The 19,503-nt window shown below is 41.7% G+C and overlaps 1 pseudogene; it reads left to right on the top strand.

The window, feature by feature from the left end:
* The first annotated feature begins 14,904 nt into the window (after positions 1-14,904).
* LOC121140717 lies at positions 14,905-17,202 on the top strand (annotated as a pseudogene).
* Positions 17,203-19,503: the final 2,301 nt, after the last annotated feature.

Raw genomic sequence — 19,503 nt, 5'->3', positions numbered from 1 at the left:
GTTAGGGATTTGGGGAACCATGATGGAGCATTATCCTAGGAGCTATAAAAAGTAAGGAGAAATGCCATCATAGACTCTAACTCTAGAGAGTTAGCTATCTTTGCAGGAATGTCAGTTACAAATCCATTTATTTCCTGTGATTTTGTTCTCCATTACTGGCCTTTTCTTCATCTCTCCCTCCCTCCCTCCCTCCCTCTCCCTCTCTCCCTCCCTCTCCCTCTCTCCCTCCCTCTCCCTCTCTCCCTCTCTCTCTCTTAGATGGTGATTGGATCCACGACATCATCACATAGGCTGAACAAGCCCTCTACTACTGACGTATACCTCCAGCTCCATGTTATTGTTCATAGAGTTTGGCTGGTTCATTTAAAGTAAACTTAGCATACACAAGTAGAAGTTCCAAACTGAGAATCTGTGAAAGCATTTGTTGATTTTTACTGTTTGTTACATAAGGCAGAGAACATGTTACAGTTTATTATAATATATGTATTATTTCCTTTAGTACACCATTAAGAGTGTAAAATAGCCTGTTAAAATCAATGACATTGAGAAAAAGTAGCAGAATCTATTTAAATGCTAGGCTGAGACTCATCCATTTCTAGTGACATGTGCACTATCACTGCCACCCCCTCTGTCCTAAATGTTTCCCAAACTACAATTCTTATTGAGCTAAAGATGAGGCTAAAAGAAAGGCTATTGTCCCCAGAGGCCCCTCAAGTGAGGGAGTGGATCATATCAGAGTGTGTCATCAAAGAGAAGACTTGTCATTTCTTGCAAGAAGTGAATATCAAGTAAAAGTTGCTTCCTCTCCTGGCAAAGATTTGTAACCCAGAATTACATTGATCCATGTGCTGTGTCAGTGGCAGCAGTGAAATTCATGGTATTTTTATGTGAAATACACTGTTTTATTGCATTAATTCACATTTAATGTGTACACAGTAATAACCATAAAGTATGATAACCAAAGTTATATATTTTCTTCAGAGCATTCATTTACAAAGCTTTCAAAAGAGTCTGAAGAAATTAAAATATCAGTCAGTTTACCTGCAGGATACAGAGCAAAAGCAGAAAGCAATATAATATCTTTTACAAGCCACCCATTCCTCCCCACATAATGCCCTTACTTCTGGCTGATAAAATACAATAGTCATAACAGTGTACATATTTTTTAACTATGATACACAAAACAAAGGTTTCTGAAGGGAAGGAAAATATACCTCCATCAGTAAAATTGTATTACACACATGATTACAAGCAGGAGGATTGAGGCGAGGAGCAGCGAAGGCTGCAGTCCCCAGGCCCCTTTCCTGGTAACGGTCCACAGAAAGATGGCGCCCATAAAAGCTGAAAGTCTCGTATAAGAGGCAATGGAGGCCCAAGGGATGGTAGGAAATAACAAATGAACAATTGCCCCGAAAACAGAACAGGAATGAAAAATCTTGGTCATATTGAGGGCCGAGAAAATAAACAACTGAGTGGACTATAATGTTCTAAAAGCTGTGACAGGGAAACCAAGAAATGGCTGATTTAAAGTCAGTGAACACAAAATGGGTCTGGTAATACAGAACATTACCATCCTTTTTATAGGTATTTTTTTTAAAGATTTATCTGTGTGTGTGTGTGTGTGTGTGTGTGTGAGTGAGTGAAAGAGAGAGAGAGACAGACAGACAGACAGAGACAGAGACAGAGAGAGTTGGATATATCGTGTATGAACTGGTGCCTGTAGAGGCCAGAAGAGGGTGGATTGCTGATGCTGGAGCTACAGGAGGTTGTTAGTCATCTGATATGGGTGCTTAGAACTGAACTCTGGTCCTCTGCAAGAGCAGCAAGTGCTCTTAACCAGAGAGCCATCTCTCCTGCCTCTCTTGTAAATCATCTGGCTGCCAAATATTCTGCTCTAGTATGCAAACAAAATTAGTATCAATTAAGGCATACTTTGAGACCAGATTCATAATCGTGCCCTTCAGGAAGGCTCACTGAACCCTTCGCATTGCAGATTTTCCCTCCATTGACTCCCATTTGGCTTCACCTCACTTATATAGTGTATTAATTGATTCATATTTTTGTGTATTTAGTTTTTATGAGAAATTTTCTACATAAATAGGTGGACAATAGATATGTCGAGTTAATCAACAAATCCTGTTCTAATAGAAACATGAACAGCAGCAATGTGCCTACAATTTGGTGTCTTTGTCATTGCTTAAATACATTTTAGAGAATACAAATCATATGCATGTGGCTTTATACATTTCTGTACAAACAGGTGCATGATCCTGGATTAAGGCTCTCCCTTAAAACAGTTGTAGATTGTGGTTAAGGATGTGTTTCCATTAGCCTGAGTCTTCATTTTTTCTGTTTTATCTTTTTATTCATTCTTCTGTCAATACATCCTGACCATAGCCTCCCCTCCCTCGGCTCCTCCAAGTCCCTTCCCATTTCCCCTCCCCTTGCATCCACTACTCCTCTGTTTCCCTTCAGAAAAGAGCATGCCACCCATTGATATCAAACAAACAAGCATAACAATATGTGAAAAAACTAGGTTCAAGACTGCACCAGGCAACCCAGTTTGGAGAAAAAGGGTCCCAAGAGCAGGCAAAAGAGTCAGGGACATCCCCACTCCCACTGTTAGAAGTCCCACAAGAACACCAAGCTAAAAATCCACAGCATGCATGCAGGGGACCAAGTGTAGACCCATTCAGACTCTGTGATTGTTGCTGCAGTCTCTGTGAGCCTCAATGAGCCCTGCTTAATTAATACATGTATGTGTACACATATGCTTATGTGGTTCAGTTCATTGCATTTTCCTTTTTTCTAATTTGAATGTGGACTGGCCTTAAGACATTTATCATCATAGAGGTGGGGAGCTGTCTTCATCACCAAATCCATCTCCCCTTCTGCATTCACAACAGACTACATTTTCAGTGTTGCCTAGCACTTTGATGTGGCTGTTCCAGTTAGTTATAGCCAGTAGAGGAGATGAGAATTACATCGGCTCCTTCCAGGACAAGTCCTGAAAACTCTTATACACAATCCCCTTCTCATGCCCTACTGGTCAGGGACATGTTGGTGATCACAGTGACTGTGTAATTGGGTGTGGAAGGTGCCCTTGGTATCTGAAGGTCTTTGAGAAGCACAGGAGCTAAATACCCACCATGCCATTAACCAGCCTACCTACCAATGTGGGCCATGTGTAAGGAAACAGTTTTCTGTATTAAGACACTGGAATTCTAGTTTGTTGTCAGCAGTTGTTACTTCAAACCCACACAACTCTGTAGAGATAACAATGACAAGGTTTGCATTATTGTTGGCCAGAGCCATTACTTCAGTTAACATGCATGACAGGCAGTTTTTGTTAATACTATCAGTGTCTCTAGGGGCTCAACCCTATCAAGTAGAAGGGCAGGACTGAGGTCACAATTTCCAATGTGGCTGCTTGGCAATTATGCTAACATCCTCAAATCTTTTGTATTGACTTGGTTATCTCTGGTAATGTTTGAGAAGGCCAACTTTTACACATCTTGTCACTTAAGTATAGAATTGCAATTTCCCACAATTTGTTGGAAATAATCACTTTTTGTTGGAATTTGTATTCTCAGAATTTTGAAGGAGATGATGTGCCTTTGTGTGTGGTTTTGACCATTTTTATGTCTTTTTCTGTGCCATTTGGGGATGCCCCCTAAAGGTTTTTCTGGGGTTGGTGTACAACAGAGCAATGAAGTGCTTATGAGAGGTTATGTCAGCCAGTCCTCAGTGTAACTCCCAGCATGGGAGAACATTGGTGAGTTTTTGCAAAGTTCAGCAATATTAACAGTTTTTTTGACTTTTACTACAATGGAATAAACTGTTATTCTTAGAATTTTGTGAAAGAGGAAAGCAGAAATGGTACTGAAGGGAATGGGGGGGTTAATTGCCAGCATTAAATCACTACTTAATGGTAGAGCTGGGTAAGGTTCCATAAATCTTACCAGTAAGTCCCTTTCGCTGGGGGGTGACTTTTCTATTCACATTGCTGTAGTATTGACCCCAGAATTCTTGATATTATCATGACCATTGCCCTCACAACCACCATCACTATCATCACCATAGCCACCATCATAATTGTTCACTATTCATCATTGGTTATTAGCAAAAAGAAAAGCAAAACATCTTACAAAGAGCAATGCTTTTTAAGATTTATTTTTGTTTTTCACATGTGTATATGTCTCTGTGTGTATGTCATGAGTGCAAGTGCCTGTGGAAGCCAATAGAGGCACTGGATCCCTCGTACTGGTGTTACAAGTGGTGGTAAAATGAACTCAAGTTCTCTGAATAGTAGCAAGTGCTTTCCCCTCTCTTCAGCTCCAAAGAACTTTTTTTTTATCAGACACCTGTAGAAGACTTAAAATGCAGCAATTCCTATGAGAACTCCCAGTACTAAGGTGTAGGGAGAGATCTTACTAGGTACCTGTGGTGAGCGGGAGCCGGACATGCCAGCAGGATGCAGGGACTCAGGGACTCACAGACTCTGGGGAGTGGGGCTGGAACTGTCAGTGGCTGCAGCAGTGAGCGGCTATGAGGCCTTTTCCACATCTTCTACATAATGCAGAAGGTTGAGGCCTTCTGTTTGAGTCATTCTAAGCAGGAGCATTATTTCTAGGAATCGCTTCTTAGATGTCCTATTCTACTGAAGTTAAAACATATGGTACCTTGGTGTCTTTTCAAACCTTTGGAGATCGCTTCTCCTACCCAAGCTCCAGTGTCATAATCATTATACTCAATGCTGGCTGTATACAGGACCCATTTCCATACATGGTATTATGGATGCTGTATGTTATTTTATTAGGGAAAAATCACTTAAATGAGAAACTGATAACCCAGGGACAGCGCTTGGACGGTCTCTGCTGCTCTCCGAGACCCAACCAGAGCATCAAGAGAGTGAGACCTGCCTCTCCCCAGGTCTTATCTTATCCCACACCCCAGGTACACACCTGTAGCCATGCCCAAATTGGCGTGGTCAGGGTCACAGGTGCCTAGTAAGATCTCTCTCTACACTTAGGCTGACGTTAGTTTCCAACAGTGGTCATTGATTCACTGACTATGGTTGTGTACCTTCAAGAACTAGTGAGTTTTCCCTTTTTCATATCTGGTCCATAAAGGAAAATACTTGATGAACACTAAGTCATGCTAGTTCTAGGAATATGTCACAGAATGCATCAGTACCTGTCCTAGAGGAACTTCAAGTTTTCTGGAGAAAAACATGAAGCAAAAAATGTAACCAAAATACAACCCAAGGTTGTATTTTGATGTTTTTTCACACTGCCAGGGATACCTAGAGAGAAACCAATTACTGAGGTTAGAATTTCTGGGAATAGCTTGCCTAAGAGATGGCATCTGTTCTGGGTAATGTCTGATAAGTATTTCTAACACTGGATGTTCTAGATTTTGTACTCCATCATATTCATACATATAATATCCTGTTTTGACCAGTAGTATTCAGCTATGTTATCTTGGGTTACATGAAACTATATGCAAACAAACTCCAGTATCAGATATCCCTTGACATTAATGGGCACCAGCATTCAGAATTCAGAAGGGACAACATTTATCATTATAATTTCAGCACAGAGGAAAATCAATAATTTTTAAATTATGTATACAAATAATTTAAAAATAAGTATGTATACACACATATATAGAGTGTGTGTTTGTGTGTGGTATATGCACATACACACACGCATGCTTTTGCAAGCCACGGTACATATGTGGAGGTCAGAGGACAACTTGCTGCTGTCAGTTTTCTCCTTCCAACATGTATGTCCCAAGGATCTCATTCAGGTCATCAGGCTTGGCAGCAACTGTCCTTACTGACTGTGCCATCTCACAAGCCCAGAATCTCAAAATTATTTTTTAAGTTAAGTTAAATCCAGTGGAGTCTGAATTCATATCATTGTTGTCAAGGTTAACTTAAATTATCAATGATAATGATGTCATTAGTTATGTATTTTCAAGGATCATATTTAAAAGGCAGGATAAATTTAAGAGGCAGCAGTTGGAGCTGGAGAATTGCTCAACAGTGAAGGGCACTGGCTGGAGGACAGCTCATCAGTGAGGAGCACTGGATGGAGGATGGCTCAGCAGTGAGGAGCACTGGATGGAGGACGGCTCAGCAGTGAGGAGCACTGGATGGAGGACGGCTCAGCAGTGAGGAGCACTGGATGGAGGATGGCTCAGCAGTGAGGAGCACTGGATGGAGGACAGCTCATCAGTGAGGATCACTGGCTGGAGGATGGCTCAGCAGTGAGGAGCACTGGATGGAGGACAGCTCACAGTGAGGAGCACTGGCTGGAGGACAGCTCAGCAGTGAGGAGCACTGGATGGAGGACGGCTCAGCAGTGAGGAGCACTGGATGGAGGACGGCTCAGCAGTGAGGAGCACTGGATGGAGGATGGCTCAGAAGTTCTTACAGAGGACTTCGGTTTGGTTCACAGCACCAGCATGGTGGCTCATAGTTATCTGTAGCTATAGTTCCAGGGAGTCCATTACCTACCACCTCCTCGCCTCTGAGGGCACCGAGCATGCATGTGGAGCACATTTATACTCACAGATAAAACACTCATGCACATAAGATAAACTTAAGAAGTCTTTAAAAGGCAACAGCTGAGAGTAAAAAGGGCATCCAGGGCATCACGAAGCCTGTCTGCGGTATTTGTCCATTCCACGTGCTCTTAGTAGTGTGAAGACTACACCATTCAGGACAGCAGACAGCCTTTGCATCTGGGTGGCTAGTGCATGGCTCTCACAGTGGGAAGCAGGACAGGACTTTCTGGGTTCTATGGTGAATATCCAGCTCCCACAGTCAGCCCCTGCCCTGTTCTCCTAGAGGACTTTGCAGTCCAGAGCCTGCCGTTCTACTCATACAATCAGCTTGGCAACGCCTTGAAACTTGCACCCCTGGAAACAACTCTAAGGAAATGATGAGCCAGGTAGGTATCAGCTTGTCTCCCTCATCTTCCAATAGGATGCCACTTAGTCATGTGCCTCCATGGCTGTCCTGCCAGAGGTACCTTCCTGGTCTGTTTCTTCCCCTTCACACTTTCTCCCTGTTTCAGAGTCAGCTTCTGGCCCCTCTAAACCCAGGCAACACATTTCTCTCTCAATACCACCTTTCCTTCTCTTTCTTTACTCTAGGCTTGGGGCACAGCCTCTGGCCACTTGCTAGAAAAGGTGAATGGAAGGAAAAGTTTTAAAATCTTGCATATCAAAAGCCAGATGCCACACTGGGGTTACAACTCTTCTATAGACATGCTTGCATATAATCAGGCTATAATTAATAATTACATAAAATTACAATAATTTTCAAAAATCCCTTCCCTCTAGTTGCCAAGTCCTTACCACATTGCTGTCTAGCTTCTTGGGACTGTGTCCAAGAATCTGGATGTTATTGTAATGGCTCATGTGTCCTGGTGATGTTCAATAGCTCAGACTGAACTAGAGCTTCTTATGTAACCCTGACTGGTCTCAGACTTGCAGTCACCCTCCTGCCTCAGCCTCTTAAGTAATGGAAGCGTATATATGAAGCCCATGCCTGGCTGCTTGTTTTTTCCCCTCTGGCTAAAACCCTCGTTTTTTGGACATTTGAAGACCTTGCTGGGTCTCACATTTTCTATTTGTTTTTCATTCTCCTCTTTTACTTCCACTAAATCTTAGGAGATAGTTCTGGAGCTCTGTTTGCCAAATTCAACTATTGTGTTTTAAATGTGGTATCACATATCTGATTAAGTCTTGCAGTCAGAATTCCTACTGTTCAACATCTAAATAAATGTGCTTTGTGTGGAGAGAGTGAAGGATGGATGTGTGACCCTGAGTACATCCCCACTGGGGGCTTGAGCCAACACTGCTGCTTCCTGGCCGGTCTTGTCCCAGCCCAATAAACTGTTACCCTCAGCGATAATCATGGAACCTGCCAGTGCATTTCTGGAAAATTGGAATCAACCTAGTTATTTTTTTAAGATTTACTTTTGATTATGTATATGTCTGTGAGTTTCTGTGTGCAGTCTTGAGTGCAGAGGTCTGCAGAGACCAGAGATGATGGGTCCCCTGGAACCAGAGTTACAGGCAGCTGTGTGTTTCCTGACACAGATGTTGCAAATGAACTCAGGTCCTCTGCAAGAAAAGTACGCTCTTTACTGTTGAGACATCTCTCCAGCTCCTCTCGAGTTATTACAAACAGAGGGCATACCTTAGAGAAGTGTGATAAGGACTGGAGAATGGAGAAGACATTGCTCAGAGATTATAAAGGGGAAGACTCTGTGTCCTCATAACTGGAGGGAGAAAGGAAGTCATCTTCAGTAGTTCACCATCATCTTTGTGGCTGCAGCTGCTGCACCTGGAGGTCACCTGCAGTAGTGTGAGCCATTGCAGCTTTACTTATTCTGCTGCCCACATTTCCAGAGCTAGAAAGACGAGAAAAAGGAAAAATGGATTTTACTCCTGTTACTCAACAACTTGAAATATTTATTGGAGATTCCGCAGAGTCTTGTGGTCAAGAAAGTTGTTGTTATCCTGCTTCAGGCACAGGCATAGAGCTGAGTCATGGGCAAATTGCACTACCTCCATATATTGGCACTGAGGGGTACTAGGACTATTCCTACATAATCTCAGTCTCCACTACAGCCTAGCAGAGTAGGCACGATGAGCCGATTTGCAAAGAGAATAGGTAGATGCAGTATTGGCCCGTGTATCCAAGACTGCATGACTTGGGGTGAATGCATTTGGGGTCATTCTGATTCTAAATCTTTGGCTCATAAGGATTGTGTTTGAATTTGTTTATTATTATTTTAGGCTAATCTCTTTTGTGTATGCATCTTCATATGTTGGAGCATGAAACATACCATGCATAGAAGAGGAGACATAAGACAACTCTCAGGAGTCAGCAGGCCTGGTAGCAAGTTCCTTTACCTGCTGCATCTTCCCACTGGCATTTATTTATTCATTTATTTATTTATTTATTTATTTATTTATTTATTTGTCTGCTCACTTAAAGACAATGCTCCTTGTGGCTCATGTGGGCCTCCCTGTCACTATGTAGGTGACACTGACCTTTAAGTCCTGCCCTTCTCTCCTTCACCTCCCAAGTGCTAGGTTTACAGGCATATACCACCATGCCCAACTGGAGCTATTCTTTCTGCTCCCAGCTGTCCTTGGCAGGCACATTCATCCTTCTCCTACATTGGTCATCACTGTTATTCTTCTCCCTGCCACCCCAAGTGACCTACAGACTCTCTTGATTTTGCAACCCTGTGACCTAATAGCAATAGCATCACCTGGGAATTTGTAAAAAGTGACAGCCTCTCTATGTCCTTTCCATGCCCTACAGAATGGCAATCTTCTTGTTTAACAAGAGCTCTGGCAGATGCTCATGCTCAGTAAAACTTGAGAATGATCACCATGTAGCCACACCTCTGATCTTCTGTCTGGGAGATGGGAGAAAGACACCAGGCTGGCAGTCAGTGCTGCCCTGTACTTGGAATCCTGCTTGTTAGCTGTGCTTTCTCTCTTAGACTAGTGCATGATAGCCCACCTGCTCCTTGTTTACCTGATGTTCATTCAGGACTGTGGTGGTTTGAAAGAAAATTTCCCCCAAAGGGAGTGACACTGTTTTGAGGTATGGCCTTGTTGGAGTAGGTTTGGTCTTGTGGGAGGAAGTGCGTCACTGTGGATGCAGGCTGTGAGATCTCACATATGCTCAAGATACTGCCCAGCATCTCAGACAACTTCTTACTGCCTGCAAGATGTAGGACTCTCAGCTACTTCTCCAGCACCATGTCTGTCTGCATGCCACCGTGTCCTTCCATGATGATAATGGATTGAACCTCTGAACTGTAAGCCACCCCAATTAAATGTTTTCCTTTATAAGAGTTACTGTGGTTATGTTGTCTCTTCATAGCAACAGAAACCCCAACTAAGACGTGGAGCCACCCAGTCTGTCCTCAATATGGCCTGTTTGAAGAATGCCTTTTCACAAATGAGCTCATCTGAAGTTTCTTTCACAAGTCCCATGCCTCCTGTAGACCTGTCCAGGATTTTGGGAAGATGCTCCAATTGTGAGTGGATAGTGGAGGATTCTTCCATCTACCAGCAGTGTTCTGATCACATCAGAACACACAACCATTCCCTTTATCAACCTGCACTGCCATTCTGATTGTTCTCTCCATCCCTGTAGATGGGAAACAGATGGCTGTGTACTAGGAAGCAGAGAGAGAACAAGTTCCCCGTATGCTCTAATTTCCTTTATGTCTTGTTCTTTCTCCTGATACACATGTAATACTGCCATCACCCCTTTCTTACCCCTTTACCACAGGGGATAAGAAATAATACATTTTGCCCAAAGGGTCAGCTTCACTCAGTTTCTAAGAGCCATTGCTAACATCCAAACATCTAAAGAATATACTATGAATAGAGTGTTCAAAGAAACAATCTTATTTTCAAGTAGTACATCAATGTCCATTCTGCTTTTTGAATGGCTCCTTAATTCTCACTGGAGTTTATTAGTCATACTTGTTCTCCCTTGATTGAATTTATTTGTAGCTGCCTCCAAGATTATATTGACAGATATTCCTCCTTACAATTTACTAGCAACATTTTTTGTAGTGCCTGAGCTGACGCTTTAAGAAAAATGGAGTGAGTGGATGCATGCGCTCTACTCCACAGATCTAATTCATGCTTCCCTCATCTCCTTATTCATTTTTTCTATTGTTAGGAGCCCGACAAAGAAGATAACATTTGGATTTAGTGAGATATGTCTATTATCTGTGATTTATAGTTTCATAGTTTTGAAAATAGAGCTAATAAAAATAGAGATAAGACTTAGTTGATGTCATTTGCAGAGCACCTACATTTTATGAGTCAATTGCTATGGCATATATTTTGATTTAGGACAAATTAAAAGGGCATAGAAAGAAAAATAAAAGATCACTGGATCATCATAACACTCCATAAGGTTGCAAAGACAGGACTAGACAAAGTAACCTTTAGTTGGATACAAACACATTGGGGCTGATTTTTGGAGTCTGTCCCTTTGAGTCACAGTACTTCAATCATGGGTTGCATGTGAGGTTGTATGTAGTCAGAACTACCAAGTAATTGCCCTCTTTTTGTTGACATTATAAAATATATTTAAGCGTGTTGACTTGTTTTTAAATACCGCAGGTACCCTGTGAGGATGGGGCGTACAGCTCTGTAGCTGCCATCAGTATCCTGCCTTTCTTTGGCAACCTATTAGTTGCATGCAAGAAGTGCTATGTCTTTAGTTGCTTAATCATTCCCTTGTCCACAGTGCTCAGAAAGTGCCACAATTTGTAACCATGTATAAGAAGCAGTCTCAGCTTTGTATTTCTCTTAGAATCAACAAATCCATTTCCCTCCAAAGTATAAAGAGAAATTATTTGACTTTTTAAGGCTAGAATTTTTTGGTGTTGCCTAGATCATCTAGCTCAAATGCAATGGTAATTTTGCAGCAAAGGGATTTTCTTTGTTCTATTCACTGTGTGTTCCCAGAGCTAGATGAGTGATCACTTACAGTTGGTACTCCATGAATACATGTTGCAGAAACTAATCAAAATGGAGAAATGGCTACATTGAACATTATTGGCTAGGGAGAGCATGAGACTGTGTAAAATTGAGCTGTGTAAATAACCTGGGCAAATTGGAGTCTGTGCATCTTCCTGTCCATGGAATTTAAGATGAGAGCATTCATAATTTCCTGCCTTGTGGGTGAGCTGAGGTTATCTAAGTTGGTGCTTTTAAGTGCTTCGGGGTAAACAAAATGCTGTACTCAACTGAATTCTGCTTAATTAATGCTTATTGGCTTTTCCAAGTCCTTAAGGCAAAAAGAAACACAAGATCTTCTTTCTGTCCTTGAGATGAAGATCACATCATGACTTTGGTACGCTTACCTCAGCTGTTCCTTCCTCCATCTCAGCGGCTCCTTCCTCCACTCTCTCAGGATGTGTCAAGATGGGTTTGAGTGTATCTTAGCTGAAGTGTGGGAGAAAGTGATGGAGAAGGCAGAGGGGCTGCCAAGTGGCTTTTTCTACTGAATCAAATAGAACCATGATTCTGATTACTTTGCCCACATGATGGGCCAAATAAAAACAAGAAAGTAAGCCTCAGACCAGTGTGTCTGGAAGTCTCAGAAAGGGCAGGGACTACCATTTAAAGGTGTTCCTTACCATGTAAGCTTCTTACACCCAATGTCAGGTAATACTTAGGGATGAGGTGAAATATTGAAATTGGCACTTATGAATGGACATTTTTAACTTCTTCTGTTCATGTCTTTTACTCCCACACTCAAACATACTTTTCTCTCACGGGCTTCCAGTGACAGACCCAATGTGGGGACAGTTATTTTTCTTTGATGTTCCAGGTTTTCATTTCAAAATTCCTTCTTGGCACTTTATCCTGACCTCCACATAGTGGCCACGCCTAAAGTGACAGCCAATTGCTTGTTCTAAGATCAGTTCTCAAGCTTACAGGCAAAAGGTGTTTGTTGGGATGGTAGGCCTCCTCCTGTCTCTTCAGGTGAAGGTTTCACTGAAGGTGTGTGGCTGGGTTGAATTCAGGAAATCACACAAACAGACATGCTGCAGCAGTAAACATATCTATATGTTTCTACAACTTGCAAACACGTACAATGATTGCAACTGAAGCTGAGTGGAGGAAACTGACAGAATGGATTACTGTCTGAGCAGTTCCACAATGACTGAGAGTCCATCTTCTGATGGAATCCCAGAGAGGACTCCCAGTACGGAGTAGCAGGGAGATGTGCAGCTAGCTAAGCACAAAGAGAGTCATGGAATGTTCAAGTAGGCACCTCCCTCCCTCTGCAACTTCCAGCGCTGGAAGAAACACATCCTCGTAAAATTTCCTTCTCAAGAGAAAAGAAATGTTTTGGTGAAAATATCAGAATGGGCCCTGAACATACACAGGGAGGGAATGATGCAAGCATCAGGATGAAGCCCTTCCCACACAGAGGTTATGGGATGGTTACCAGGTTGGTAAACTATGACTCTGCTTGTCACCTCTGAGCAGCCTGACACAAACAAGCTGCATCCATGTCAGCCAGTCACCATCTAGGTATCAACACCCTTGGAGCCTGAGAACCACCAGATGCATGAGAAAACTGTGTCCTTAAAGAGAAAAGATGAAAAATGAAAGGCTTGGCCATGAAAACATTGCTAAGTCTAGTAAGGCTGTGGGTCCTGGAAATGCAGAATAGCCTTTAATATTATCTTTGCAAAGCAGAAAACAGTCACCTGCAGAATCCATATGCATACGGAGTCTATATAATTCATATTATATTATACTATAATCATGTTATAGCATAATATAATTTATATTAAGTATTGGGGGAAGAAGGGAACCAGTGGAAGGGAGGAATGGGGTAAGAGAAGGTAGAGAGAAAAATACAATTATATAAATGTATGAAACTATTACAGCAAAACCCATTATTATGGATGATAACTGAAAAACACTAAATAAATCACAAAATACAAAAACCAAAGACACAGGCAATCATGGCAGCACTTACTCTAGTCCCACAAATAAGTCTGGGGAAGGGATTGCTCAAACCCAGGATTTCAAAATCTTGGAATACATATTCAAAGTCTTCCCAAACCAAACAACAAATCAAGAAAAAGAACTAGATACAAAAAATAGATTCAGCAATTTTTATAAAATTAAATGTTAGTGGTAGATTTGTGTGACAAGCTATTCCTGAATATAATTGTCCACATAGAACAGAATCACATTTTCCTAGTATAGGTAATAATAAAATACACATAAAGACTTAAAATCAGGGGCTGGAGAGATAGCTCATTTGTTAAGGCACTATCTTATAGACAAGAGTTTCTGTCCCACCTGGTCCCACAGCTGCTTTTCCCCAAATAAACACACAGAGATATATTAATTATAAACTGTTTGGTCAATGGCTTAGGTTTCTTACTGGATAGCTCTCTCTTAATTATTAACCCATTTCTATTACACTATGTATTGCCACAAGGCTGTGGCTTACCCATAAATTGGCAAGTTATTCCTTCAGAAGGTACGTAGTGTCTCCTCTTCCCAAAAACTATATGGCACCCCTCTCATGACTTCTCCTGTGTCCTTTCCCCAGAATTCTCCTTATCTGGTAGCCCCGCCTATACTTCCTACCTGGGTACTGACAAGTCAGTGTTTTATTCATCAACCAATAAGAGAAATGTATATACAGAAGGACATCCCCCAGCACTGGCTGCCCTTCTAGAAAAGCCAGGTTAAAACCCACTACCCATACATGTCTCATGATTGTTTGTAACTCCAGTTCTCAGAGATCCAATGCTTTCCTCTGGTCTTTGCAGGCACTAGATGCACTAATATTGTACATATATACATGGAGGTAAAATACCCATGCACATAAAAAAAGTAAATGTTTAAGAAGATGAATGAAAATAAAAATGTTGTGGGATATTTGTATACTATGTGAAGCTACATTGCTATGATTGGTTTAATAAAGAACTGAACTGCCATGAATTAGACAGCAGATATAGGCAGGATTTCTGGACAGAGAGAGCAAGTAGGAGGGGTTATATATTATGGAAATGATTGGATAAAAGGATGGAGTGTTGAGCCTACATTTAAAAAACCATAAGTCTCAGATATTTACATTGCTATGAATTTGTGTGTATCCACACAAATTTAAAGTTATTTTTGTTAGAACATGTGCTGTATATGTTTCTACTTTTGTTTAAGGTATTTTTGTATATTGATATAAATTTATTTTATTACACTGTATATATGTTTATACTTTTGTGTAAGGTATTATACCCATGAAGTTCATTTAAAACTGTAACATAAGCCTCTCTGCTCCTACCTGTTCTAGAGACAGCCACATCTCTTCCTGAAGTGCCCACCTTGTTCCTGAGATGCAATGGTGAAAGTTGAAGTGAACAGATTTGGCTGTATCAGACTCCTGGTTACCAGGGCTGCCGTCACTTCTGGCAAAGTGGACATTGCTGCCATCAATGCCTGCTTCATTGACCTCAACTACATGATCTACATGTTTCAGTATGACTCTACCCATTGTGCAGTTCAAAGGCACCACTCAAGACTGAAAATGGGAAGCTCGTCATCAATGGGAAGGCCATCACCATCTTCCAGGAGTAAAATTCTGCCAACATCAAATGGGGTGATGCTGGCATCGAGTATGTTGTGGTGTCTACTGTTGTCTTCACCACCATGGAAAAGGCTGGGGCCCACTTGAAGGGTGGAGCCAAGAGGGCCATTATCTCCACCCCTTCTGATGATGCCATGTTTGTGATGGGTGTGAACCACAACAAGTATGACAACTCCTTCAAGACTGTCAGCAATGTGTCTTGCATCACCAATTGCTTAGCCCCTTTGGCCAAGGTCATCCATGACAACTTTAGCGATGTGGAAGGACTCATGACCATAGGCCATGCCATCACTGCCACCCAAAAAACTGTGGATGGCCCCTCTGGGAAGCTGTAACATAATGGTCGTGGGGCTACCCAGAATATCATCCCTGCATCCATTGTTGCTGCCAAGGTTGTGGGCAAGGTCATCCCAGAGCTGAACAACGGGAAGCTCACAGGCATGGCCTTCCATGTTCCTACCCCCAATGTGTCCATCGTGGATCTGACATGTCACCTGGAGAAAGCTGCCAAGTATGAAGACATCAAGAAGGTGGTGAAGCAGGCATCTGAGAGTCCACTGAAGGGCATCCTGGGGTACACCAAGGACCAGGTTGTCTCCTGCAACTTCAACAGTGACTCCCACTCTTCCACTTTTGATGCTGGGGCTGACATTTCTCTCAATGACCATTTCGTAAAGCTCATTTCCTGGTATGGCAATGAATTCAGCTATAGCAACAGGGTGATGGACCTCATGGCCTACATGGCCTCCAAGGAGTAAGAAGCCCACCCTGGACCATCTATCCCCCAGAAAAGACTTGAGCAAGAGAGAGACCCTGGCTGCTGAGAAGTCCCTGGCCAACGCCACACTGATCATCTCCCTCACAGTTTCCATCCCAGATCCCAGGATAAAATAAGGAGGGGCTTGGGGAGCCCTACTCTCTTGCATACCATCAATAAAATTCACTCACTTCACCCCCAAAAATGTAAAACAAATTTCTAGTCTCTGAACACTATCTAGGATAATAAAGAAAAATGGGTTAATAGTCATCTATAACAATCAAACTTATAGTCATGGTATTCAAAGTCAATCAGACACATGTGTTAAACAGGTAGATGGTCTTCAAATGCTTCAGAGACCTACATAACATGACATTTTAACTTTTTAATAACAAAGAACTTTTCATGACAGTGAGACACATCTGCTCCTGGCACAACAATCTACTTCTTTAAAAGGATAATGGGCATTGAAGAACCTTCATAGGGAGTCTGCTTTCTTTATGGCAAAAGCTGGACATTTGGGTAGGAAATTGTTCTTGCCTCAACTGCTGATAATATGCTGTCTCAACCCAGACAAGCAGGACACAAAAGAGGGCAAATGCCAACTTTGCCAAGACAGAGTAAGACAGTCTTTCAAAAATTTCTGCTTTGTAGGAAAGTCTGTCAGATATTCTAGGTCTGGAGGTCACATTACAGAGGAACCCTGGGTTGACTATCTAGGCAGCCATATGTCTCTGCCATTTCATAGTTTTGGAAGTTTTTTTCCTTGCACTTCCTGTTTACTCAGGTACCATTATAGTCTTCTTGATTCTCTGATAGAGTTAAAGATGAGATAGTTTTAGTTAAAGTTTTCATTGTTACAAAGCTCAAAAAAGAAGCTTACAAAAGAGGTATTACATGTATAAGGTTGAGAGACATAAAAGCTTACATTGTTTATCTAAGAAAATGATTTGGGGTCTAAAAAAGATAGATTTAGGATGGTAGTACAAGTTATGATAGAAAAGGATTTAGGTATAAAACTTTAGATTCATCAAGATAGGATGGATAATAGAGTATCTTCTCCAAATACTCTAAATACAAATGGCTGGACATTGAGAATGTAATTCTTACTTAAATTGTTCTTTTTGGATATAGTTTTACTATGTTAGAATTAAAACCTTTCCTTTTATTTAGAAAAGAGGGAAATGTTGTGGTATTGTTGTACAATGTGTGAAGATAGATTTCTGTGATTGGTGTCTCCCTTGTGCCTCTACCTCCTGCCTAGCTAATAGCCAATAAACTCTTTATTTGTTTATTTATCTATTTATTTATTATATACTTTTTTAAAATTTAAATAAGAAACAAGGTTGCTTCACATGTCAATTCCAAGTCCCTCTCCCTTTCCCTCCCCTACTCCCACTCCCATGCCCTCCATGAACCCCCCAATATCCCCACATTTCCCCGGGGAGAGTGAGGCCCTCCATAGGGGTGTGGGGGTGTCCATAGTCTGTCATTTCATCCAGGGCAGGGCCTAGACCCTCCCCCAAGAGTTCAAGGTGAGAGTGCATCTCTCAATGTTGGATGGGAGTTCAAAGTCCATTTGTATATCCGGGATAAATACTGATCTACTGCCCAAGGCTCAATAGAATACCTAGGCCTCCTCACTGACACCCACATTCAGGGGTCTTGATCAGTCCCATGCTGGATTCCCAGGCGTCAGCCTGGGATTCAAGAGTTAACCCTGTCAGGTCAGCTGTTTCTGGGGGTTAAACCAACCCAGTCTTAATCCCTTTGGTCATCAGTCCTCCCTCTCTGTTACTGGATTTCTTGATTTCAGCTCAGTACTTAACCGAGGGAGTCTGCCTCTTCTTCCATCAGCCACTGAATGAAGGTTCTGTTTCCCAGACTCTTTGACCATGGGATTATAGGCTGGCACTCTCAAGATCTATGTCTAAAATCCATTTATGAGAGAGTACATGCCATGTTTCTCTTTTTGTGAATGGGTTACCTCGCTCAGGATGGTTTCGTCTAGTGCCATCCATTTGCCTGCAAATTTCAAGATTCCATTGTCTTTTTTCGGCTGAATAGTACTCCATTGTGTAAAAGTACCACGTTTTCTCTATCCACTCTTCAGTTGAGGGCCTTCTAGGTTGCGTCCAAGTTCTGGCTATTACAAGTAATGCTGCCATAAACATAGTGGAACAGACATCCTTGTTGTATGAATGGGCATCTTTTGGATATATGCATAAGAGTGGGGTTGCTGGGTCCTTTGGTAGGTTTATTCCCATTTTTCTGAGGAATCTCCATACTGATTTCCAAAGTGACTGTATGAGTTGGCACTCCTACCAGCAGTGGAGGAGTGTTCCCCTTTCTCCACATCCTCTCCAGCATAAATTGTCATTGGTGTTTTTGATTTTAGCCATTCTGACAGGAGTGAGATGGTATCTCAGAGTTGTTTTAATTTGAATTTCCCGGATGGCTAAGGATGTTGAGCACTTTCTCAAGGGCCTCTCAGCCATTTTAGATTCCTCTATTGAAAACTCTCTATTTAGTTCTGTACCCCACCTTTTAATTGGATCTTTTGGTGTTTTGGAGACTTGCTTCTTGGTTCTTTGTAAATTTTTGAGATCAGCCCTCTGTCAGATGTGTAGTTAGTGAATATTTTTCCCATTCTGTGGGTTGCCTTTTTGTCGTGCTGTCCTTTGCCTTACAGAAGCTTCTGAGTTTCAGGAGGTCCCATTTATTAATTGTTGATTTCACTGTCTGTGCTATTGGTGTTATGTTCAGGAAGCTGTCTCCTGTACCAATTAGTTCAAGGGTACCACCCACTTTCTCTTCTAAGAGGTTCAGTGTGACTGGATTTATGTTGAGGTCTTTGATTCAATTGGACTTAAGTTTTGTGCATGGCTATAGTCATGGGTCCATCTGCATTCTTCTACCTGCCAGCCTCCAGTTATGCCAGCACCATTTGTTGATGCTTTCTTTATTCCATTGTATATTTTTAGCTTCTTTGTCAAAGATCAGATGTTCATATATGGTTTAATGTCAGGGTTTTCAATTTGATTCCATTGGTCTACCTGTCTATTTTTGTGCCAATACCAAGCTGTTTTCAGGACTATAGCTCTATTATAGAGCTTAAAGTCAGGGATGGTGATGCCTCTGGACGTTGCCTTGTTGAACAAGGTTGTTTTGGCTATCCTGGGTCTTTTGTTTTGCCATAGAAAATTGATTATTGATCTTTTAAGGTCTGTGAAGAATTGTGCTGGTATTTTAATTGGGGATTGCATTGAGTGTGTAGATTGCTTTTGGCAGGATTGTCATTTTTACTACATTGCTCCTACCTATCCAAGAGCATGGAAGATCTTTCCATTTTCTGGTGTCTTCTTTAATTTCTTTCTTTAAAGACTCAAAGTTCTTGCTGTACAGGTCTTTCACTTGTTTGGTTACTGTTACCCCAAGGTATTTTATGTTGTTTGTGGCAATTGTAAAGGGTGATGTTTCTCTGATTTCTTTCTCAGCCCTTTTATCATCTGTTTATAGTAGGGCTACTGATTTCCTTGAGTTGATCTTGTAGCCTGCT

Source organism: Mesocricetus auratus, unplaced genomic scaffold (assembly GCF_017639785.1).
Source record: "Mesocricetus auratus isolate SY011 unplaced genomic scaffold, BCM_Maur_2.0 Super-Scaffold_100006, whole genome shotgun sequence".
NCBI classification, from domain to species: domain Eukaryota; kingdom Metazoa; phylum Chordata; class Mammalia; order Rodentia; family Cricetidae; genus Mesocricetus; species Mesocricetus auratus.
Note: the sequence above shows the minus strand (reverse complement) of the source record. Positions and strands in the feature narration are given on the sequence as shown.